The 21,748-nt window shown below is 44.9% G+C and overlaps 1 long non-coding RNA gene across 8 annotated transcripts in view; it reads left to right on the forward strand.

Moving 5' to 3' along the window:
* The first annotated feature begins 440 nt into the window (after positions 1-440).
* Positions 441-21,748, forward strand: part of LOC140472383 (uncharacterized) — a 57,199-nt gene continuing 35,891 nt past the window's right edge. The window contains exons 1-7 of one of the 8 annotated variants that reach the window (XR_011957595.1): positions 441-504; positions 1,143-1,250; positions 3,991-4,073; positions 6,163-6,264; positions 7,216-7,302; positions 11,036-11,140; positions 16,041-16,194. This is a non-coding gene — a long non-coding RNA (uncharacterized lncRNA). Of the gene's footprint in view, positions 505-1,142; positions 1,251-3,990; positions 4,074-6,162; positions 6,265-7,215; positions 7,303-11,035; positions 11,141-14,021; positions 14,253-16,040; positions 16,195-18,915; positions 18,986-21,748 lie in introns of those variants that run through there. The other 7 variants (XR_011957594.1, XR_011957601.1, XR_011957593.1 and 4 more) reach the window with 7 other exon arrangements.

Below are 21,748 nucleotides of genomic sequence, written 5' to 3' on the forward strand. Positions count from 1 at the left end.
CCCTACGCCTGCTCCTTGAGGCTCCGTTTCATGTTTTTTTTGTTTTCAAAGAAGAGTGTGATACAATGTGCTAAAGAAGATGTTGTGAAAAGCAGTGAAAATGAGTTGTTTATGTACTGATTCAGATGGCATTGATTCATCAATTACAGCTATACAGTCATGAGTGGGAAGGCAATTCCCTCCATGAATAAAGGAAATCTACTGCAGAGCTCACACAAAGGGAATTCTGACCCTCAGTAAACTCTCCCATCACATTACCCAACATATTAGTTAAGCAGGACGCACTGCGCATGCTCTAGCCAACAAATGACCCGCGGGTGATTGATGTCAGTACTGGACCAATGAAAGGTCGGTGGGCGGATCTGGAGGACCTAGGGGAGGTTGGTCCTCCAACCAATCAAAGTGAATGAAGGGCGGAGCTAAACTAAACCATGTGATCACCCTTGCGCGCGGCGCAGAGTCGCCGTAATGAATGCTCGGGAAGTTATGGAGAGAGAGGATACGGTAAGGAAAGAAATAAACAGGGAAATGGGATAAAAACTGTGTTGCTATGAGCGGAGAAGTTTTACAAACAAATTGTGCACGACGGAAAACATAAATTTGAACGTCCCAGTCCCGTGTTTGCAGTAAATAGAGAGTTGCCTCAGCGCGGCTGCAGGTCTGATTGAGCGCCGCCATCTTTATTCGGGACAAAGATTCACTGGACACGTTCGGAGCCGCCATCTTTGTAGGGGGCAAGGTGCAGCAAGGCGCATGTGCAGCCTTTTGTCTAGTACAGAGTCATTGGGATCATAGCAGCCAATACTGCTCTGATTCACCTCTGGGCTCCCTCATAACCACTTTGTCCGATCTAGCTTCCTCAGTCTCGAACCATGGGTGTATTTTTGGTCTGTTTACTCCTGTATTATTACTTTTATAGACCCTTTGTAAATGAGTTTTTCACTGCGGCCCAGCCCCTGACCATGTACTGCTCTATTATCAGATTACTTTTTTCTTGAATATTTTTGACAGTCAAGAATTCTTTTTTCCAACAAGCAAGTGTATTTTCCTTCCATTTCTGAATATCAAATTCTGTACCATTTTCATTCCCTGTAATCCATTTTGCTCTCCCTGAAACATCAACTGTGTTTCTCCTTCCACAGATACCAGTGATTAATGCCAAAGCCCTGTTGCTTGTGGAGAGGGTGATGTTTGACTTTCTTGTACAGCTGCAGTTTGTGTGGTGAAGGTGCTCCTTACAATGTGGTTGGGTAAGTGGCATTATCGATTATTCACTCAGCAACAGTGATGATTTGAAAATAATGTCCAAATCAACAACAGTTTGTATTTTTATTATCATGCTTATAATTTCACAAAAATGTTATTGAGAACTTTAGACATTACGCCAGAGATGGAGATATTAGGTCAGGTGACCAAAAGCACTGTCAAAAAGCAGATTTTGAGGGATGTCTTAAAGGTGGAAAGCAGACCTGAGAGGTTTTGGCTGCAAATTTCAGACCATGCTGCTTCAGCAACTGTAGAAACAGCCACACAGGTGAAGTAATGAATTAACAAATGGTTGGGAGTCTCGAAGAAAATAGGTTGTCGAGGTCTCAAAGTGTGTGTGGTGCAGGGAGCTAGGGATTATCACAGCCAGGAATTAAATCAAGGGTGAGAATTTTAAATTGAGGGATATTGGCCAGGTGAGACTAGATTGGGTTGGGGTATCTGGTCGGCATGGATGGGTTGGACCGAAGGGTCTGTTTCCTTGCAGTACCTCTCTATGGCTGTATGTTGATTATAATTAGGAGCCTTTTGATAAATCAACAAGCAGAAATTTAGACTTTCTTGATATTACAGTGAGGTTGAATGTGGGAAGCTGGCCCTGAGTGTGTTTGGAAAATGAAGTCTGGAGATAACACAAGGTGGATGAGAGTTTTAGTAAATGAGCTGAGATGAGGGTGGAATCAGCTAGAATTAGTGATCTTGGAGTGGGACTGGGCTGTCACCCTCACCTCGCCTCTGGGATTCAGCTGGTGGCCAGATTGTGAATCAGGGCGGTAACGCAATCGGGAACTGAGTGGCCCTGGTGGAGCCTAAATGAGTGTCGCTCAGCTGGCTGTTGCTGAGCAGCTGCTGCTTGGTTGCCCTGTTGATGACTACTTTCATCACTTTACTGCTGATCGAGTGTGGACTGATAGAGGGAAATTGGCTGGGTTGGATTGCCCTGTGTTTTTGTGTTGAACATCCCTGGGCAATGTTCCACATTGTAGATAGGTGCCAGTGCTGGAGGGGTACGTGACTTGGTGGGTGGCAAGTTCTGGAGCACAAGCCATCAGTATTATTGCCAGAATATTTGCAGGGCCCGTAACCATTGCACTACTTAACCATTTCTTGATGTTATTCAAACTGAATCGAACTGGCTGAAAATTCACATCTGTGATGTTAGAAACCACTGGAGAAGGCTGAGATGGATCATCCCACTTTGCACTTCTGGCTGAAGATTGCTGCAAATGCTGTCATCTTATCTGGTGCATGGGTGTGTGAGGCCCCTCCATCAGTAAGGGTGGGGATATCTGTGATGCTTCCTCCAGTGAGTTGTTTAATTGTCCATCACCGTTCACAACTGGGTGTGGCAGAACTGCAGAGCTCTGATCTGTTCCATTGGATGTAGGATCACTTAGCTCTATCATTTGCTGCTGATGCTGTTTGATGTGCAGATAGTCCTGTTTGATAGCTTCAACAGGTTGGCACTTCATTTGTAGGTCTGCCTGGTGCTGCTCATGGCATGCCCTCCATTCCTGTACATTGTGATGGGTGAGTGCAGGATTTACAAAGCCATGAGATTACAGATTACAGTTCTGCTGCTGTTGATGTCCAATAGTGCCTCAGAGATACCCAGTTTGAGATCGTCCATCTCTTCGAAGTCTGTCCCATTTAGAACGGTGATAGTGTCATTCAACACAATGGAGGTTTTTCTCAACTTTAAGCCAAGTCTTGTGTCTCCAAAAGGAATGTGTGATGGTCGCGCTTACTGATACTGTCATGGCCAGATGTATCTGCCGCTGGTCAATTCATAACAATGAGATCACTCTTGTTTTTCTCTCTTGTTGGTTCCCTCCCCACCCGCTGCAGACTCAGTTGAGCAGCTATATCCTTTAGGACCTGCAGCTCAGTCAGTAATTCTGTTGCAGAGCTAGTCTCGATTGTGGATATAGAAATCCTGTACCCAGAGTACGTTTGACTGCATTTTATTGCCTCAGTGCTTCCTCCAAATGTTGTTCAACATGAAGCAGAACTGATCCATCAGCCAAGAGAGGACGGGACGTGGTAATCAACAGGAGCCATGAGACTTCCTGGTCTCCGGAGCCAATGCTGAGTGCTCCGAGGGCAAATCCTCCCTGTCTGTACACCACTGTGCCACCACCTCTGCCTGGTCTGTCCTGCCGGTGGGACAGGACATATCCAGAGATTTCAGGAGAAAGTGAAGACTGCAGATGCTGGAGATCAGAGTCAAGAGTCTGGTGCTGGAAAAGCGCAACAGGTCAGGCTGATGAAGGGCTTAGGCTCGAAACGTCGATTCTCCTTCTCCTCGGATGCTGCCTGACTGTTGTGCTTTTCCAGCACCACACTCTCGATATCTAGGGATGGTGATGGTGGTGTCTGGTTATCTTTGTCAGGGATGATTCCATGTGTATGACTATGTCAGGCTGTACCTTGACTAGTCTGTGAGACAGCTCGGCACATTTTGGCACCAAAAACCATATGTTAGTGAGGAGGACGTTGCACCATCCCATCGAGAGGGCTGATTCTGTGGTTGTATTTTCTGGTGCTGTGTTAGTTGCCAACTGGTCCATCCAGTTTCATTCCTGTGTTGAGACTTTGCAGTGATCAGTACAGTGAGTAGCTGGCTGGGCCGCTGTCAGGTTGGCAGGATTTGTTTCGCCATTGACAATTGTTTCATGGAGATCAGGAGATTCCTAATACGTTGTTTTTTTTTCTTGAATTCAGATTCCACCATCTGCCAAGATGGGATTCGAATCAGGACTTCAGTCGTTTGTTTTAATATTCTGGATAAAACCTAAATACATCAGGTTTGTTCACTCATTTTAAATATCACTAACCCTGGTTTTGTTTCTTTGTAAAACACTGTCCATCATCCTGTCTCCTCCATCCTCCCCTCCAACAACGAGTGAGGAGCACATGGAGTTTCTCTGTCACTAAGACTGAGATAATCCGATCTGCTGCTTCTCTCCCTCCCACTAGCCCACTGAGTCAAACTGCCTCACGTGGTGTTCCTGGTTTTTGTCCGAAACCTACATCTTTCTCCAGTGTCTTGTCAAGCCTTATCAGAGCTCACCTTGACCCTTTACCCTAATCTCGCTAAACTCCCTTTCCAACTCTCTTTCCTCTGCTGCCGCCTCATCACTCCCCTTTGCCAATTCATAGATATTGTTCCTTGTTCTGTCTGTTGGTCTTTTTTTGGTTATGTCCTTCTCTCCCATTCTGTGAAAAACTAATATTTGACCTCACCATTGTTGGAAAATCCTGCTCCATCTCCACTCTCCTTTTCCTTTCTGAATTCCTTGCATTTGGTGTCCCTTAACGATCTATCCTTGGTCTCTCCTGTATCTCACGTACATTGTGCCAGGAGGTGATATCATCCAAAAACACTGTGTTAGGTTTGACATGTACACGGACGATGCCCAGCTCGCCCTCCCCATCATCCCTCTCCATTACTCCACTGTTACTCAGTTATCAAACTGCTTATCACATTCCCACTACTGAATTAGCTGCAGTTTCCTCCAATGAAACATTGTCATGGTTAAACCCATTGCCTTACCTTTACCTTTCTGCTGAGCCCCTCCCACCCACTGGGAACTCTCTGAGGCAGAACGACACTCTTCACAATATTGCTGTTATATCTGACCTCAAGGTGACCTTCTGATCAGACATCCACACAATCACAACACCGGGAACTCCAATCTCTTAAATGTTGCTCACCCCAACTCCATTGCTACTGAAACCCCTTACCCACGTCTGTGTCACCTTAAACTTGAATCCAAAACAGAACCCTTGATTCCGTGACTCAGAATCTGGTTTCAGACTCCCCTCTCAGTATTTACCCTCAGACACATCCCCTCTGTATTTATCCTGTCAAACCCCTTCAGAATCCCATCTGTCTCAATGAGATCACCTCTCTTTCTCCAAAATCCAGTGAGTAGAGTCCCAACCTTTTCAGCCTTTATTTAAAAGATAATCCCTCCAAACCAGGGATCATCTCATTGAATCTTCCCTGAAATGCCTCCAATAACGTGACACATTTCCTTATCTAATGGGACGAAAACTGCTCTCATTACTGCAGATATGGTGGTCTCACCAGCACTTCCACACATTACTCTCAGGTAGAGACTCCAAACTCTAATACTGAAAAACTTTGAAACAAAACATTCGATTCCCCTTCCTGATTCCCTGTTGTAACTGTGTGGTAGCTTTCTGTGTTTCCTGAACAATTACCCCTGGTCCCTTTGTTGTGCAGCTTTCTACAGTTTCCACCATTTAAATAGTACTTTGTTCTTTTATTATCTCCTCCAAAATGATCAATTTCCTATTTTTCCCAAGTTACACCCCATCTGGCAATTTGTTGCCTCTTTCTCCTGTGCATCTCTCTATTTTCATAACCCTCTTAGACCTCTACAGTTATGCCTTTTCTAGGAGATATCCCCCCTTCCCATTCTTCCAAACATTTACTGGGAGCACTGGGCAGTGGGAAGCAGACAGAGTTGCTATCTTTTTAGGGATACGCTTTGGAGTGATTGGGAGGATCTTCCTACCCATTGGTCAGGATGGAGACAACTTGCCCATCGTTAGGCATTAGCCTTTCACACCCGTGTCTTATTGATGAGGCAGAGCGGCAGCACGGAATGAAAGAAAAGAAAGTAATTCTTGTTCCCCATATCTCACTGACGCTTGGATCATTTTCTCCAATGTGTCAAAGAACTGCTGTGTTCAGTCACATGAGATCTCAAGTTGGAATCTCCTAGAAACCCACAGATTTCCCTCTGAGTTGACTGCTGATGTCCTCAAGGGTAATATGTACAGTAATCCTGGGCCACGAGGAGGGGATGGTGTGAGTTTCTAACTTGAACTGATAGTGATAGATTTTATAAACTTGTATTACAGGATATTACAGGTGGACATTCAGATGGTAATCTCAGTAAATATTCTGCTAAACTCTAATTGAATTACTCAGTATATCAGGACATGGATATTCGCATTGTGTGTGTGAGTATTGTGTTCCAGATCAATCCCATTTGCTGCTTTAAGATTCTCCTTTGAATCATCGCATTCTCTCAAAAGGTCTCCCCAAACCTTCAATGTGTCCTGTAATCCTTTTATGATGACCTGATGAGTGTAAGGTTTATTATTCGGATGTGTAATTTTTGTATAAGGATGCCTCAGAGAGGGAGCACAATATTCTTAAAGGGGAGAATAACCATTTTGAGGGGAGGCTGTTGTTTATTGGTATCAATGACATAGGAATAGAAGAGTTCACATTATTGGATCATTGGAATCTCTTGTGGGGTAGAATTGCCCTCCATCAGAAGGATGGATTGTACTGGCACTGGAAGGGAACAGTGGCTAGTGCTATTCAGGAGGCATTAACCCAGTGAAGGAATGTGGGTAAACCTAGAGAGAGAGTGAGGGAAGAGCTCGGTCCGACGCTGGTACAGTTCAGACGTCAAACAGTCAAGGCAAACAAGGGCAAGGCACAGAATGAGCAGTTTCACTGCATTTATTTCAATGGAGGAGGCCCGATAGGTCGGGCAGAGGAGCTCAGGGTATGGTTTTGAACATCGCACTGGGATATTATAGCAATTACAGAGGCATGACGTAATGATGGATAGGACCAGCAGCTTAATGTTCCAGTGTATAGATGCTATAGCAAGGATAGAAAGGGGGCAACAGAGCAGGGAGAGAGGTATTTTTGATAAGGGATAACATTACAGCTGGGCTTCAAGAGGGTATTCCTGGGAGTACATCCAGGCAGGTTATACAGGTGTAACTGAGAAATAAGAAAGGGATGATCTCCTTATTGGGATGGTAATGTTGACTGCCCCCCACTTCCCCAATAGTCAGCAGGGAGTTGAGAAGCAAATTTACTAAGAGATCACTTATCCGTAAGAACAGTATGGTTGTGTACAAGACTTGACCTTCTTTGCTATTCATTCACAGGATGAGGGTGTCACTGGCTGGGCCCAAAGGGCAGTAAAGAGTCAACCACATTGCTGTGGGTCTGGAGTCACATGTAGGCCAGACCAGGTAAGGATGGCAGATTCCTTGCCTGAAGGATATTAGTGAATCTGATGAGTTTTGCTTTTCGCAATAATCAACAATGGATTCATGGTCTTTAATAGATTCTTAATTCCAAATTTTTATTGAATTCACAGTCCACTGTCTGCTGTGATGGGATCCAAACCCTGGGCCCCAGAACATTATCTGGGTGTCTGGATTATCCATCTAGTGATAATCTCACTCGGTCATTTGGCAGGGTGAGTGACTGAGGTATCCGTGGGGCAGCACATCAGCACCAAAGATCCCATGGTCTCTGTGGAAGATAGAAAGGGCTGGGGAGGGAGATATATCCCTGGTGGTGGGGTCTGACTGTAGGTAGCGGACATAGCAGAGGTTACTGGAGATTAGTGGGTGGCAGGTGAGGAGTGGGGGATTATATTCTTATTGTTGTTGGAGGGGTGGGGGGGGGGGAAGTTGGAGGTACAGGAAGTGGAGGATATGCGTTGGAGTGCATTGTTGATCAAGTGGGAGGGAAATGCGGTCCTTGAAAGAGGAAACCTTTCTGGGATGTCCTGGAGTGGAATTGCTTCTCCTGGGAGCAGATATGGCAGAGGCGGCGGAATTGAGAGTGCAGGATCACATTTTTACAGGAATATACTCGAGGGTAATCAGGAGAGCAAAAAGGGGACTTGAAATATCTCTAGGACATAGTTTAAGGAGAATCCAAAGAGATTCTACAAATAATTTAAGGATAAAATAATAACCAGACACAGAATAGGACCCCTTAAAGATCAACAAGACCATCTATGGAACAACAGGAGGTGGGAGAAATACTATGCTATTCTATTCTAGAGAGTTTGGAGAAATAAATAGTGATAATTTGAAAAGTGTCTATATTACAGAGGAGGAAGTACTGGATGTCTTAAACAGTAGCAAGGTGGATAAATCCCTGGGACCTGATCAGGTGTATTCCAGAAATTTGTGGAAAGCTAGGAAGGTGTTGGCAGTGCCCCTCCCTAAGGTATTTATATCATTGTTTGTGACAGGTGAGATGCTGGAAGATGGGTGCCATTATTTTAAAAAGGTGGTAAGGAAAGGCCAGGGAACAAGAGAACAGTCAACCTAACGTCCGTGGTAGGTAAGTTGTTGGAAGGGATTCTGAGGGACTGGATTTACATGTATCTGGAAAGACGAGGATTGATTAGGGCTCGTCAACATGGCTTTGTGTGTGGGAAATTCTCTCTCTCTAACTTGATTGAGTTTCTTTGAAGATGTGACAAAGATGATTAATGAAGGCAGACTGTGGACGTTGTCTATATGGACACTGAACGATGTTCCACATAGCAGACTCGTTAGCAAAGTTAGATAACATGGAATGTTGGGAGAACTAGCCATTTGGATACAAAACTGGCTTGAAGGTAGGAGGCAGAGGGTGGTGATGGAGGGTTGCTTTGTGGACTGGAGGCCTGTGAGCAGCATTGTCCTGCAGGAATGGGTATTAGGTCCTTAAATAAATGACTTGGATGTGAATGTATGAGATATGATCAGTGGGTTTACAGAAGACACCAAAATTGGAGGTGTAGTGGACAATGAAGCAGGTTAGTTCAGAATGCAACAGTATCTTGACCAGATGGGCCATTGGGGCGAGGAATGGCAGACTGGGCTCAATTTAGACAAATGTTAGCTGTTGGAATTTGGAAAGGAAATCAGAGCAGGACTTGTACACTTAATGGTAAAGTCCTTGGGAATGTTGCTGAACATAGAGACCATGGAGTGCAGGTTCATTGTTCCTTGAAAGTAGAGTCGAAGGTAGGCAGACTAGTGAAGGTGGTGTTTGTTATGCTTATATTTATTGGTCAATGCATTGAGTTCAGAAGCTGGGACGTCAAATTCTGGTTGGACAGGACATTGATTAAGCCATTTCAGGAATTATGTTTTAAGTTCGAAATTCCCTGTTCTGGAAAGGATGTTGTGAATCTTGAAAGAGTTCAGACAAGATTTTCAAAGACTTTGCTCGGGTTGGAGGATTTGGGCTACAGGGAGAGGGTGAATAGGCCAGGGGTAATTTCCCTGGAGAGGCAAAGACTGAGAGGTGACTTCATGGAGATCGATAAAGTCATGAAGGGCATGGATAAGGTGAACAGCCAGGGTCATTTCCCCCCAGTTAGTTGGGTTCAAAACAAGATCACATGGACTAAAGTTGAGAGGGCAAGGATTTAAAATGGATCTAAGGGGCAAAGTTTTCAAGCTGTGTGTGGTGTATGTGTGGAATGAGCTGCCGGATGAAGTAGTGGAGGCTGATACAATTACAACATTTGAAAGGCATCCGATTGGGTACGTGAATAGGAAGAGTTTCCAATGATACGGACCAATAGCTGGCAAATGGGACTCCGTTTGTTGAGGATTCCTCGTTGTCATGGACAAATTGGACCAAAGGTCTGTTTCTGTGCTGTACATCTCTATGACACTAATAAATGAAAATAAGATGTGTTCCTCTTTTGTGGAGAGCGAGCAGAAGCACAGATAATTGTCCTTGGAGCTGAGAAGGTTAAGCAGTGATTTTGACCAGGTGCAAATTTGTTTCTAGGATATCTAATCTGCAGAGTGAGGGGAATTGTTAACAATGTCACAATTTTAGTAACTGTTTTCAGGTAATTGGCAAATAATGTGAATATGTGAACATTATTTTATTCAGTAAGTTCTGAGTATCTGGAACAGTCTGAATGGCAGCTGGACACAGACTCAGCAGTTATTCATAATCAGATTTAGAATTTTACTTTTTAAGGGAAGATTTGGGGGGCTATGGGCAAAGGGGAAGGGAATTGAGACAGATTTGCAGCATCTCCAGAGGAAGAGGGTACATCCCAAATGTGCTGAATAGCCCCAGCCCCTGTGCTCTGTGATACTGCCCCCATTGACTGTGAATGTTGAAGCTCATCCCAGGGCAGAGAGAGGGAGGATCCCACCACTCACCTCACAATGGGCCCCGAATGATTGATATCAGCGCAGGCCAATAGGGGGCAGAGGGCAGTACTGGAGGACCAGGTTGTACCAGTTTGTCCTCCAACCAATTGGAGTGAATGAGGGCATCCTCAAGGCTGGAACTAAAGAAAGGCACATATCGCAGAGATCTGAGAAACTGGAGGACATGAGATAGGGAGCGTTCTGTGGCTGGTGAGGAATTATATAAATAAGGAAGAGTTGTGAGGCTGGATGAAGTGACAGTGATCGGGAGAGTTGAGGATGGAGGAATTTAGAGTTAGTGAGGATTAGAGTCATAATGTTATACAGCAAGGAAACAGGCCCTGTGGTCCAACCAGTCCATGGCGACCATAATTCCAAACTGAACTAATTGTACCTGCCTCCGCTTGGTCCACATCCATCCAAATATTTCCTAGTTATGTACTTATCTGAATGTCTTTTAAATATTGTAATTGTATTCACAGCTACCACTTCCTCTGGAAGTTCATTTCACATGTATAATTTTTTTAAAAACCCTAATGTCTTTTCTGAAATCTTTCTAATTTCTTCTCAAAATGAATGCAGCACAGTTTTGAATCCCCCCCCCCTCCCCCCCAGCAAAACACTTTCTGATTTTGTCAACCTGTAATAAGGTGACCCCTCAACCTCGTGCACGCTAGTGAAAAAAATTCCCAGCCTATCCAGCCTCTCCTTAGAACACAATCCCTCCATTCATGGCAACATGCTGGTAAATCTCTTCTGAACCTGCTCCAATTTAATAATATCCTTCCTATAACAGCACAACCTGAACTGGACAGAGTATTCCAGAAGAGGCCTCCCCAACGTCCTGTACATCCTCAACATAATGTCCCAACTCCTGGACTCAAAGGTCTGAACAATGAAGGTAGGTTTGCTAAGCACTTTCTTAACCACCCTGTCTACATGTAACACAAATTTCAAAGACCTGAAGCCCTCGGTCGCTTTGTTCCCATATCACTACTCAAGGCTCTACTTTTATTGAGTGTAAGTCCTGCCCTCGTTTATTTTGTCAGGATGTTATATTTTGCATTTATTCCAATCAAAACATTTTTTTGAGTATAAAGGCAGTGGGAGTATAATTAAAAGAGAAATCAGGAGTCAAAAAAGGGCCGTGAGATAGCTTTGGCAAATAGGGTTAAGGATAATCCGAAGGGCTTTTGTAAATACATGGAAAAAAAAAGGCTAACTAGGGAGAAAATAGAGACCCTCAAAGATCAGCAAGGCAGCCATTGTGTGGAGCTGCAGGCGATGGGTGAGATAGGAAACAAGTATTTTGCATTAGTGTTTACTGTGAAGAAGTACATGGGAGATATAGAATGTGGGGAAATAAATGGTGTCATCTTGAAAAATGTCCATATTACAGAGGAGGAGGTGGTGCTGGATCGGTGGCTAAGGAGCTGGTGCAGGGGAAAAGGATTCACGTTTTTTGGATCATTATGATCTCCTCTGGAGTAGAGTTGACCTGCATAAGAAGGATGGATTGTACCTCAATTGGAAGGTGTCTAATATCTAGGCAGGGAGACTGGCTGGTGATACTCGGGAGGCATTAAACCAGTGAGGGAGTGGGTATAAACCCAAGAAGGTAGTGAGAATAGAGGTATGTCTGAGGCTGGTACAGTTCAGAAGTCAAATAGTCAAGGCAGGCAAGGGCAAGGAACAGAATGAAGACGGACTGAGCAGTTGCACTGCATTTACTTCAATAGAAGATGCCTGACAGGGAAAGCAGATGAGCTCAGGGTGTGGTTTTGAACATGGCACTGGGATATTATAGCAATTACAGAGGCATCACTCAGGGATGGATAGGCCTGGCAGCTTAATGTTCCAAGGTATAGATGCTATAGCAAGGATAGGAAGGGGGACAAGAGAGGAGGGGGAGTGGCATTTTTGATTCGAAATAGCATTATGTTTTTGCTTAGGGAGGATATTCCTGGGAGTATGGTCAGTGAAGTTATTTAGGTGGAACTGGGAAATGAGAATGGGATGATCACCTTATTGGGGTTTTCTGCATGGATTTCGTCTGGGCCCTCTGGTTTCCTCCCACAGTCCAAAGATGTGCAGGTTGGGTGGATTATCCAGGCTGAATTGCCCGTAATGTTCAGGGATGTGCAGGCTCTGGGAAATGCAATGTTACAGGGGCAGGTTAAGAGGCTTTCAGGGTCAGTATCAATGTGATGGGCTGAATGACCTGTTTCCACACTGTTGGGATTCTCTGATAATTCTATTTTTAAAATAGTTACAGAAAATAATAGACCAGATTGAAAAGTTAAGGTTCTGAATTGGACAAAGGCCAATTTTGATGGCACAAGGCAAGAACATTCATCTGGCCCCTCAAGCCTGCTCTGCCATTCAATAAGATCAGGGCTGATCTTTTCATGGCCTCAGCTCCACATTCCTGCTCTCTCACCATTACCCTTAATTCCTTTCCTGTTCACAAATCTACATTTTGCCTTAAAAGCATTCAAGTTGATAACGTCAAATGCTGCACTCGGCAGGGAATTCCACAGATTCACAACCCTTTAGCTGAAGAAGCTCCTCCTGAACTCAGTCCTAAATCTGCTCCCCCTTATTTTGAGGTAATGCTCTGTAGTTTGAACCGACCCCAGTGGAAATAGCCTCCCTGCTTCTGTCTTATCTACTCTCTTCATAATTTTATTTTTTCCTATCCAACCTCCCATTCCTCTAAATTACAATGACTATAGAACCAGTTTTCTCAATCTCTCCACATACACCAACCCTCTCAACTCCCAACTCAAACTAGTGAACCTCCTGTGCCAGTGCATCCTTGCTAATGTAAGGGGACCAAACCTGGACACAGTACTCCAGGTGTGGCCTCACCAGCATCCTGTACAGCTGCAACATAACCATACCTCTAGCAATGAAGGACAATATTCCCTTCACTGCCATAATTACCTGCTGCACCTGCAAACCAACTTCCTGAGATTCATGCACAAGGCCACCCAGCTCTCTCTGCACAGCAGAATGCTGCAAGATTTCACCATTTCATCATCCAGTTTTCTGTTCGTACGACCAAAATGGATGACCTCACATTTCCCAACATTGAACTCCATCTGCCAGATCATTCACTTAACCTATCTGTATCCCTGTGCAGACTGACAGTGGCCTCTGCAGACATTGCTCTACCTCATCTTTGTATCAAATGTGAACTCTGACACCGGACACTTGGTCCTCAACTCCAAAACATTTGTGTAAATTGCAAACAGTTGTAGTGCCAACACTAATCCAAACACCCATTTATCCCCATTCTTTATTTTTTGCTGGTTAACCGATCCTGTATCTATGATAATACATTACCAATAATGCTGTGCATCTTTACCTTATTCAGCAGCTTTTTGTGTGGCAACTTATCGGATACCTTCTGGAAATCCAGGTACACCACATCCACCGAGTCCACCTTGTCCAACGCACTCGTCGTATCCTCAAATAATTCCAGTAAATGTGTTCTACATGACCTGTCTTTCCTGAATCCATGCTGTGTCTGCTCAATGAGACAATTTCTACCCAGATATCTCACCACTACTTCCTTGAGAGGTTCAAGCATTTTCTCCACTACAGATGTTAAGCTAACGGGTCCTTTTGAAAAATAGTGGCACCACATTTGCAGCTTCCAGTCTGTCAAAACCATTCCAGAATCCACCAACTTTTAGTGAATTTTCACGAGTCTATTTGTTATTCTCCACCCCCCTCCACCCCCCCCCCATCTCCTTTATTCCCTGGGATGCAATCCATCAGAGCCTGGATACCCATCTACCTTTAGGCTGTTATCTTTCCCAACATTACCTCTTTACTGGGAATGATTGCTTCTGTATCCTCATCTGCCATTGCCTCCATAGGCCTGCGACAATGAGAGTACACAGACAGTATGTTCCTGTTAAGGCCAAGGCTGGTAGGTGTAGGGAATGCCGCCTGTTGAAAGAAATTGAGAGCCTGGTCAAGAAAATGAAGCAGGCGTATGGCAGGTAAAGACAGCTGTGTTTGTGTGAATCCCTAGAGGAGTATAGGGGCAGTAGGAGTATACTCGAGGTAAACCAGGAGGGCAAAAAGGGGACATGAGATAGCTTTAGGAAATAGGTTTAAGGAGAATCAAAGGTGATTGTACAAATACACTAAGGACAAATGAGTAACCAGGCAGATAATAGGTAACCGCAAATCAAGGCTGTCTGTGGAACCGCAGGAGGTGAGAGAGATTCTGTATGAGCGGAGAGGTTTTACAAACAAAATGTGCACATCGGAAAACACAAATTTGAACATCACAGTCTTGTGTTTTCAGTAAACGGGGAATTGCCTCTGTGTGGCTGCAGGCATGGGTGCGCGCCACCATCTTTATTTGGGGCAAGAATTCACTGGAAACATGCGGAGCCACCAGTTTTTTAGGGGGCAAGGTGCAGCCAGGCGCATGTGCAGCCTTTCTCTGGTACAGAGTCATTGGGCAGGATTTACACAGAGCACATTCAATCTCAGAGAAATGGATGTTTATTTCTGGATTTGTTTCGTCATTCATTTAAATGATTTGGTATCGTAAATGAGTTTGCAGGTCATACAAAATTGGAGGTGTTGTGGATAATCAAGAACGTTACCTCAGATTACAATGAGATATTGGTCAGATGGGGTATAATTTAGATAAATGTGAGGTGCTGCATTTTGGAAAACCAAATCAGGGCAGGACTTATACACTGAATGACAAGGCCCTGGAGATGTTTGCGGAACAAAGAGACCTTGGACTGAAGGTTCATAGTCCTTGCAAGTCAAGGATAGGATGCTGAAGAAGGTGTTTAGTATATTTTCCTTTATTGATTCGAGCATTGAGTATAGGATGTGGGAGGTCATGTTACTATACAGGACATTCGTTAGGTCACTTTTGGAATATTGTGTGCAATTCTGGCCTACCTCCTATCAGAAGGGTGCTGTGAAACTTGAAAGGTTTCATAAAAGACTTACAAGGATGTTGTTAGGGTTGGAGGATTTGAGCTACAGGGTGAGGCATAAAAGGCTGGGGCTGTTTTCCCTGGAGTGCCATAGGCTGAGCAGTGATGTTATAGAGATTTATACAATCATGAGGGGCATGAATAGAGTAAATGAACAAGGTGTTTTCCCTGGAGTGGTGGTGTCCAGAATTAGAGGGCATTGCTTTAGGGTGAACGGAGAAAATTTCAAAGGGGCCTAAAGGACAACTCTTTCATGCAGTGGGTGGAATGAGCTGCCAGAGGAAGTGATGGAGGCTAGTACAATTAAAACATGTTAAAGGCATCTAACTAGACATATGATATGTTTAGGAAGCGTTTACAGGGATATAGGCCAAGTGCCGGCAAATGGGAATAGACTAGGTTCGGATACCTGTTTGGAAAGGATGAGTTAGACCGAAGGGTCTGTGTCGGTGCTATACATCTCTATGACTGTGGGATCGTAACAGCTTATACTGCTCTGCTTCATCTCTGGGTTCCCTCATGACCACTTTGTCAATATCTAGCTTCCTCAATCTTGAACAATGGGTGTATTTTTGGTCTGTTTGATTTTTTACTATTATTGTTACAGACATTTTTGTAAGTTAATTTTTCACTGCCGCCCAGCCCCTGACCATGTGCTGCTTATCAATATTTTCCGGAAAATCTTTAATGGTCGAGAATTCCTTTTTCCAATAAGCAAGTGTATCTTCCTTCCATTTCTGACTATCTCATTCTGCACCATTTTCATTCCCTGTAATCCATTTTGCACTCCTTGAAACATCAACTGTGTTTCTCCTTCCACAGATACTAGTGATAAATGCCAAAGCCCTGTTGCCTGGGAGAGGGTGATGTTTGACTTTCTTGTACAGCTGCAGTTTGTGTGGTGAAGGTGCTCCCACAATGTGGTTGGTTAAGAGACATTACAGAGTATTCATTCAGCAACAGTAAAGATCTGAAGGTAATGTCCAAATCAAGAACAGTTCATATTTTTATTGTCATGCTTATAATTCCACAAAAATATTATTTCGAATTTTAAACATCAGGCCAGAGATGGTGATATTAGGTCAGGTGACCAAAAGCGTTGTCAAATAAGCAGGTTTTGAGAAATGTCTTAAAGGAGGAAAGCAGACCTGAGAGGTTTTGGCTGTGAATTTCAGAACGTGTTGCTTTGGCAACTGTGAAAGCAGCCACACTGGTGAAGTAATGAATTAACAGATCATTGGGAGTCTCGAACAGAATGGGTTGTCGAGGTCTCAAAGGGTGTGTGACGCAGTGAGCTAGGGATGATCACAACCAGGAATTAAATCAAGGGTGAGAATTTTAAATTGAGGGATGTGGGCCGGATGCTGGCAGGTGAGACTAGATTGGGTTGGAATATCTGGTCGGCATGGACGGGTTGGATTGAAGGGTCTGTTTCCAAGCTATACATCGCTGTAGCTCTATGTTCTTGATTATGAATAGCAGCCTTTTGATGGATCAACAAGTTCTGGTACAAGGGAGTACTTGGGCAATAGAGATTTAGTTTTTCTTGAGATTACAGGGAGGTTGAATGTGGGAAGCTGGCCAGGAGTATGTTTGGATAATGAAGTCTGGAGATAACACAAGGTGGATGAGAGTATATGAGCTGAGACAAGGGTGGAATCAGCTTAGTGGCCTTAGAGTGGGACTGGGCTGTCACCCTCACCTCGCCTCTGGGATTCAGCTGGTTGTCAGGTTGTGAATCAGGGCGGTAACACAATCTGGAGCTGAGTGGTCCTGGTGGAGCCTAAAATGAGTGTCACTCAGCTGGCTGTTGCTGAGCAGCTGCTGCTTGATAGCCCTGTTGATAACATTTTCCATCACTTTACTGCTGGTCGAGTGTGGACTGATAGATGGAAATTGGCTGGGTTGTATTGCCCTGTGTTTTTGTGTTGAACATCCCTGGGCAATGTTCCACATTGTTGGTCGATGCCAGTGCTGGAGCGGTACTTGGCTTGGTGGGTGGCAAGTTCAGGAGCACAAACCATCAGTGTTATTGCCAGAATATTTGCAGGGCCCATAGCCTTTGCACGACTTAACCATTTCTTGATGTTATTCAAACTCAACCGAACTGGCTTAAACTCACATCTGTGATGTTAGAAACCACTGGAGAAGGCTGAGATGGATCATCCCACTTTGCACTTCTGGATGCAGATTGCTGCAAATGCTGTTCTCTTATCTGGTGCATGGGTGTGTGAGGCCCCTCCATCAGTCAGGGTGGGGATATCTGTGATGCTTCCTTCAGTGAGTTGTTTAACTGTCCATCACCGTTCACAACTGGGTGTGGCAGAACTGCAGAGCTCCGATCGGTTCCACTGGATGTAGGATCACTTAGCTCTGTTGCTTGCTGCTGATGCTGTTTGAAATGCAGATGGTCCTGTTTGGTAGATTCACCAGGTTGGCACTTCATTTTTAAGTCTGCCTGGTGCTGCTCATGGCATGCCCTCCTTTCCTGTCCATTGTGATGGGTGAGAGCGGGATTTGCAAACCCATGAGATTACAGATTGTGCTGGAGTACAGTTCTGCTGCTGTTGATGTCCCACAGTGCCTCAGAGATACCGAGTTTGAGATCCTACATCTCTTCAGAGTCTGTCCCATTTAGAACGGTGATAGTGCCACTCAACGCGATGGAGGTTTTTCTCAACCTTAAGCTAAGACTTGTGTTTCCAAAAGGAATGTGTGATGGTCGCTCGTACTGATACTGTCATGGACAGATGGATCTGCAGCTGGTCAATTCATAACAATGAGATCACTCTTGTTTTTCCCTCTTGTTGGTTCCCTCACCACCCGCTGTAGACTCAGTTGAGCAGCTATACCCTTTAGGACCTGACCACCTCAGTCAGTAATTCTGTTGCAGAGCTCGTCTCGATAGTGGACATTGAAATCCTGTACCCAGAGTACGTTTGACACCATTTTACTTCCTCAGTGCTTCCTTCAAATGTTGTTCAACATGAAGAAGAACTGATCCATCAGCCAAGGGAGGACAGTACGTGGTAATCAGCAGGAGCCATGAGATTTCCTGGTGTCCGGAGTCCATGCTGAGTACTCCAAGGGCAAATCCTCCCTGTCTTGTGCCATGACCTCTGCCTGGTCTGTCCTGCTGGTGGGGCAGGACATATCCAGAGATTTCAGGAGAAAGTGAAGACTGCAGATGCTGGAGGTCAGAGTCAAGAGTCTGGTGCTGGAAAAGCACAGCAGGTCAGGCTGATAACTGGCTTAGGCTCGAAACATCGATTCTCCTTCTCCTCGGATGTTGCCTGACCTGTTGTGTTTTTCCATCACTACAATCTCAATCTCTTGGGATGGTGATGGTGGTGTCTGGTCATTGTCTGTAAGGGTTGATTTCATGAGTATGAGTATGTCAGGCTGTTCCTTGATTGGTCTGTGAGACAGCTCGGCACAATTTGGCACCAAACTCCAGATGTTAGTCTGGAGGACATTGCACCATTGAGAGGGCTGATTCTGTGGTTGTATTTTCTAGTGCCTTCTTAGATGACGAGTGGTCCATCCAGTTTCATTCCTTTGTTAAGACTTTGCAGTGATTAATACAGTGAGTAGCTGGCTGGGCCACTGTCAGGTTGGGAGGGTTTTTTCTGCCATTGACAATGTTTCCATGGAGATCAGGAGATTCCTAATTCCAGTTATTTTTTCTTGAATTCAGATTCCACCATCTGCCAAGATGGGATTCGAACCAGGACTTCAGTCGTTTGTTTTAATATTTTGGATAAAATGTAAATACATTAGGTTTGTTCACTCACTTTAAATATCACTTACCCAGGTTTGGTTTCTTTGTGAAACACTGTCCATCATCCTGTCTCCTCCATCCTTCTCTCCAACAACAAGAGTTTGGAGCACATGGAGGTTCTCTGTCACTAAGACTGAGATAATCCGATCTGCTGCTTCCCCCCCCCCGCCCCCCTCACGTGGTGTTCCTGGTTTTTGTCCAAACCTACATTTCTCTCCAATCTCATCTCCTGTCAAGCCTTATCAGAGCTCCTCTTGACCCTTTACCCTAATCTCACTAAACCATAGACTTTCCAACTCTCTTTTCTCCTCCACCTCATCAGTCCCCTTCACCTATTCACAGACATTGTTCCTTGTTCTGTCTTTTCTGGTTATGGTCCTTCTCTCCCATTCTGTGAAAAACTGATATTTGACCTCACGTTTGTTGGAAAATCCTGCTCCATCTCCACACTCCCTTTCCTTTCTGAATTCCATGCATTTGGTGTCCCTCATGGATCTATCCTTGGCCCCTCCTGTATCTTGCCTACATACTGTCAGGAGGTGATATTGTGCAAAAGCACCATGTTGGGTTTAACATGTACACTGACGATGCCCAGCTCTCCCTCCCCATCATCCCTCTCCATTACTCCACTGTTACTCAGTTATCAAATTACTTACCACATTCCCACTACTTGATTAGGTGCAATTTCCTCCAATGAAACATTGTCACAGTTAAACCCATTGCCTTACAAATTCCTTTTCCTAACTGCTGAACCTCTCCCTCTCACTGGGAATTATGCAGCAGAACTAGACTCTTCACAATGTTGCTGTTATATCTGACGCGAAGCTGACCTTCTTATTAGACATCTACACAATCCCAAACACCAGGAATTCCAATCTCTAAACCGTTGCTTATCTCCTCTTCACCCTAGCTCCATTGCTACTAAAAACCCTTACCCATGTCTGTGTTACCTTTAAACTTGACGAATCCAAAGCAGAACCCTTGATTCTGTGACTGGCTCAGAATCTGGTTTCAGACTCCCCTTTCAGTATTTACCCTCAGACACATCAGTATTTATTCTGTCAAACCCCTTAAGAATCTGGTGGTGCGGTCTGATTGTTGCTGGTGGAAATGGCAGAGGATGATGTATCTGGGTGGAAGGTAAGGACTTGGGGGGGGGGGGGGGGGGGGGGGGGGGTGTTCTATCCTTGTTGCAATTGGAGGTGTGGGTTTCAAAGGCAGAGGTGCAGGAAGTGGAGGAGATATAGTGGATGGTATTGACCACATGGGAGGGGAAATTGCACTCCTTGAAATATGGGGCCATTTGGTATGTTCTGGCCTCACTGGAACACTGCAGTAAGCATGAGACAGAGATGTTGGCCAGGGAACAGGCTCGTGTGTTAAAGTGGCAGGCAGCTGGAAGCTCGGGGTCTGTTTTTGCAGCAGAACGTAGATCATCAGTCACCATTTCCGCCACCTCCACTGAGATGCTGCCAGACACAGGTTCCTGTCCCCTCCATTAACAGCTATGCACCCTCCCCCCCCCCAAGCCAGATGGTAATCCACTCCTTTGTCTTTCCAAATGTTCGAGTCTCTCTTTGGGTTATGTCCCTGCCTATTATTTACTCTTTAACCCCTATGATCTGCAGGTTAGTTGAATTGGCCAAGCTAAATTTCCCATAATGCTCAGGGATGTGTAGGTTAGTTGCATTAGTCAGGAGAAATATACAGTAATAGGGTAGGGGAATGGGTCTGGGTGGGATACCCTTCGGAGGGATGCTGTGGACCTTTTGGGCCAAATGGCCTGTTTCCACAGCGTCAGAATTCTAATTTTCCCAGCTCCATCGGTTCTGAGGAAGGGCCACTGGACAGATTTTTGTTCCCAGATGCTGCCAGACCTGCTGAGCTTTCCTAGCACCTTCTGCTTGTTGTTCCTGATTGACACCATCCATACACCTTCGGGGTTTGATTCAGACAGGGGGAGGATCCCACCACTGACCTCACAATGGGGTCCAGCTGATTGATGGCAGCTTCGGACCAATAGGAAAAGGTGGTGGGACTGGTGGACCAAGTGCAACTAGTTGGTCATCCAAACAATGGGAGTGAATGAGGGGCGTGGCCAGTGGTATGACACGTCACCAGTAACTCTGCTGATGCAGTGCCACGTAACTCGGCCGTCGGTGAATGTGGGAGACACAAACAGGGAAGGGGAGAGTGGCCTTGGAGACGGAGATAATGAGTCACTTTCGACTGGAAAGTTTTAATTACACTCTGTGCGGTTTGAAAGTCTGAACTAGAAACTCTTAATCCCCCGTTTGCAGCAGATGGGAAAGTGGCTGCGGCCCTCAGGCTGTGAAAGGTCCTGGGATATGGCCGCCATTTTTATTGGGGGTAAGGTATAGTGAGGCGCATGTGCATGTCACCTTCCTCGGGTGGTGGGGGGGGGGGCGTGCAACTTGAAAAGAGGCATTTACACATCAAGCACATACCAAGAAAAAAGTGTGTCTTTATATTCTTCCTGTACTGACTGAGTTTTGTTTTGTGAATTCATTTCATAGGATATTAAATGAGAATAATTGGGGCTGGGATCTCAAAAGCAAGTTTTTACAGTCAATGGGGTCATCAGGATCTGAATGTTATTGGCATTTAACTGTGGAAGGAGAAAGGTTTCTCTGCTCTGTTTGTGGGAAGATATCTCCAATATTTTTGTTAAGAAGAAAGATGTACAAATTCATGATTGGGTCACCCTTTGGGTATCTGCTGTGTTCTG

This window comes from Chiloscyllium punctatum, unplaced genomic scaffold (genome assembly GCF_047496795.1).
Source record: "Chiloscyllium punctatum isolate Juve2018m unplaced genomic scaffold, sChiPun1.3 scaffold_307, whole genome shotgun sequence".
Taxonomy (NCBI): domain Eukaryota; kingdom Metazoa; phylum Chordata; class Chondrichthyes; order Orectolobiformes; family Hemiscylliidae; genus Chiloscyllium; species Chiloscyllium punctatum.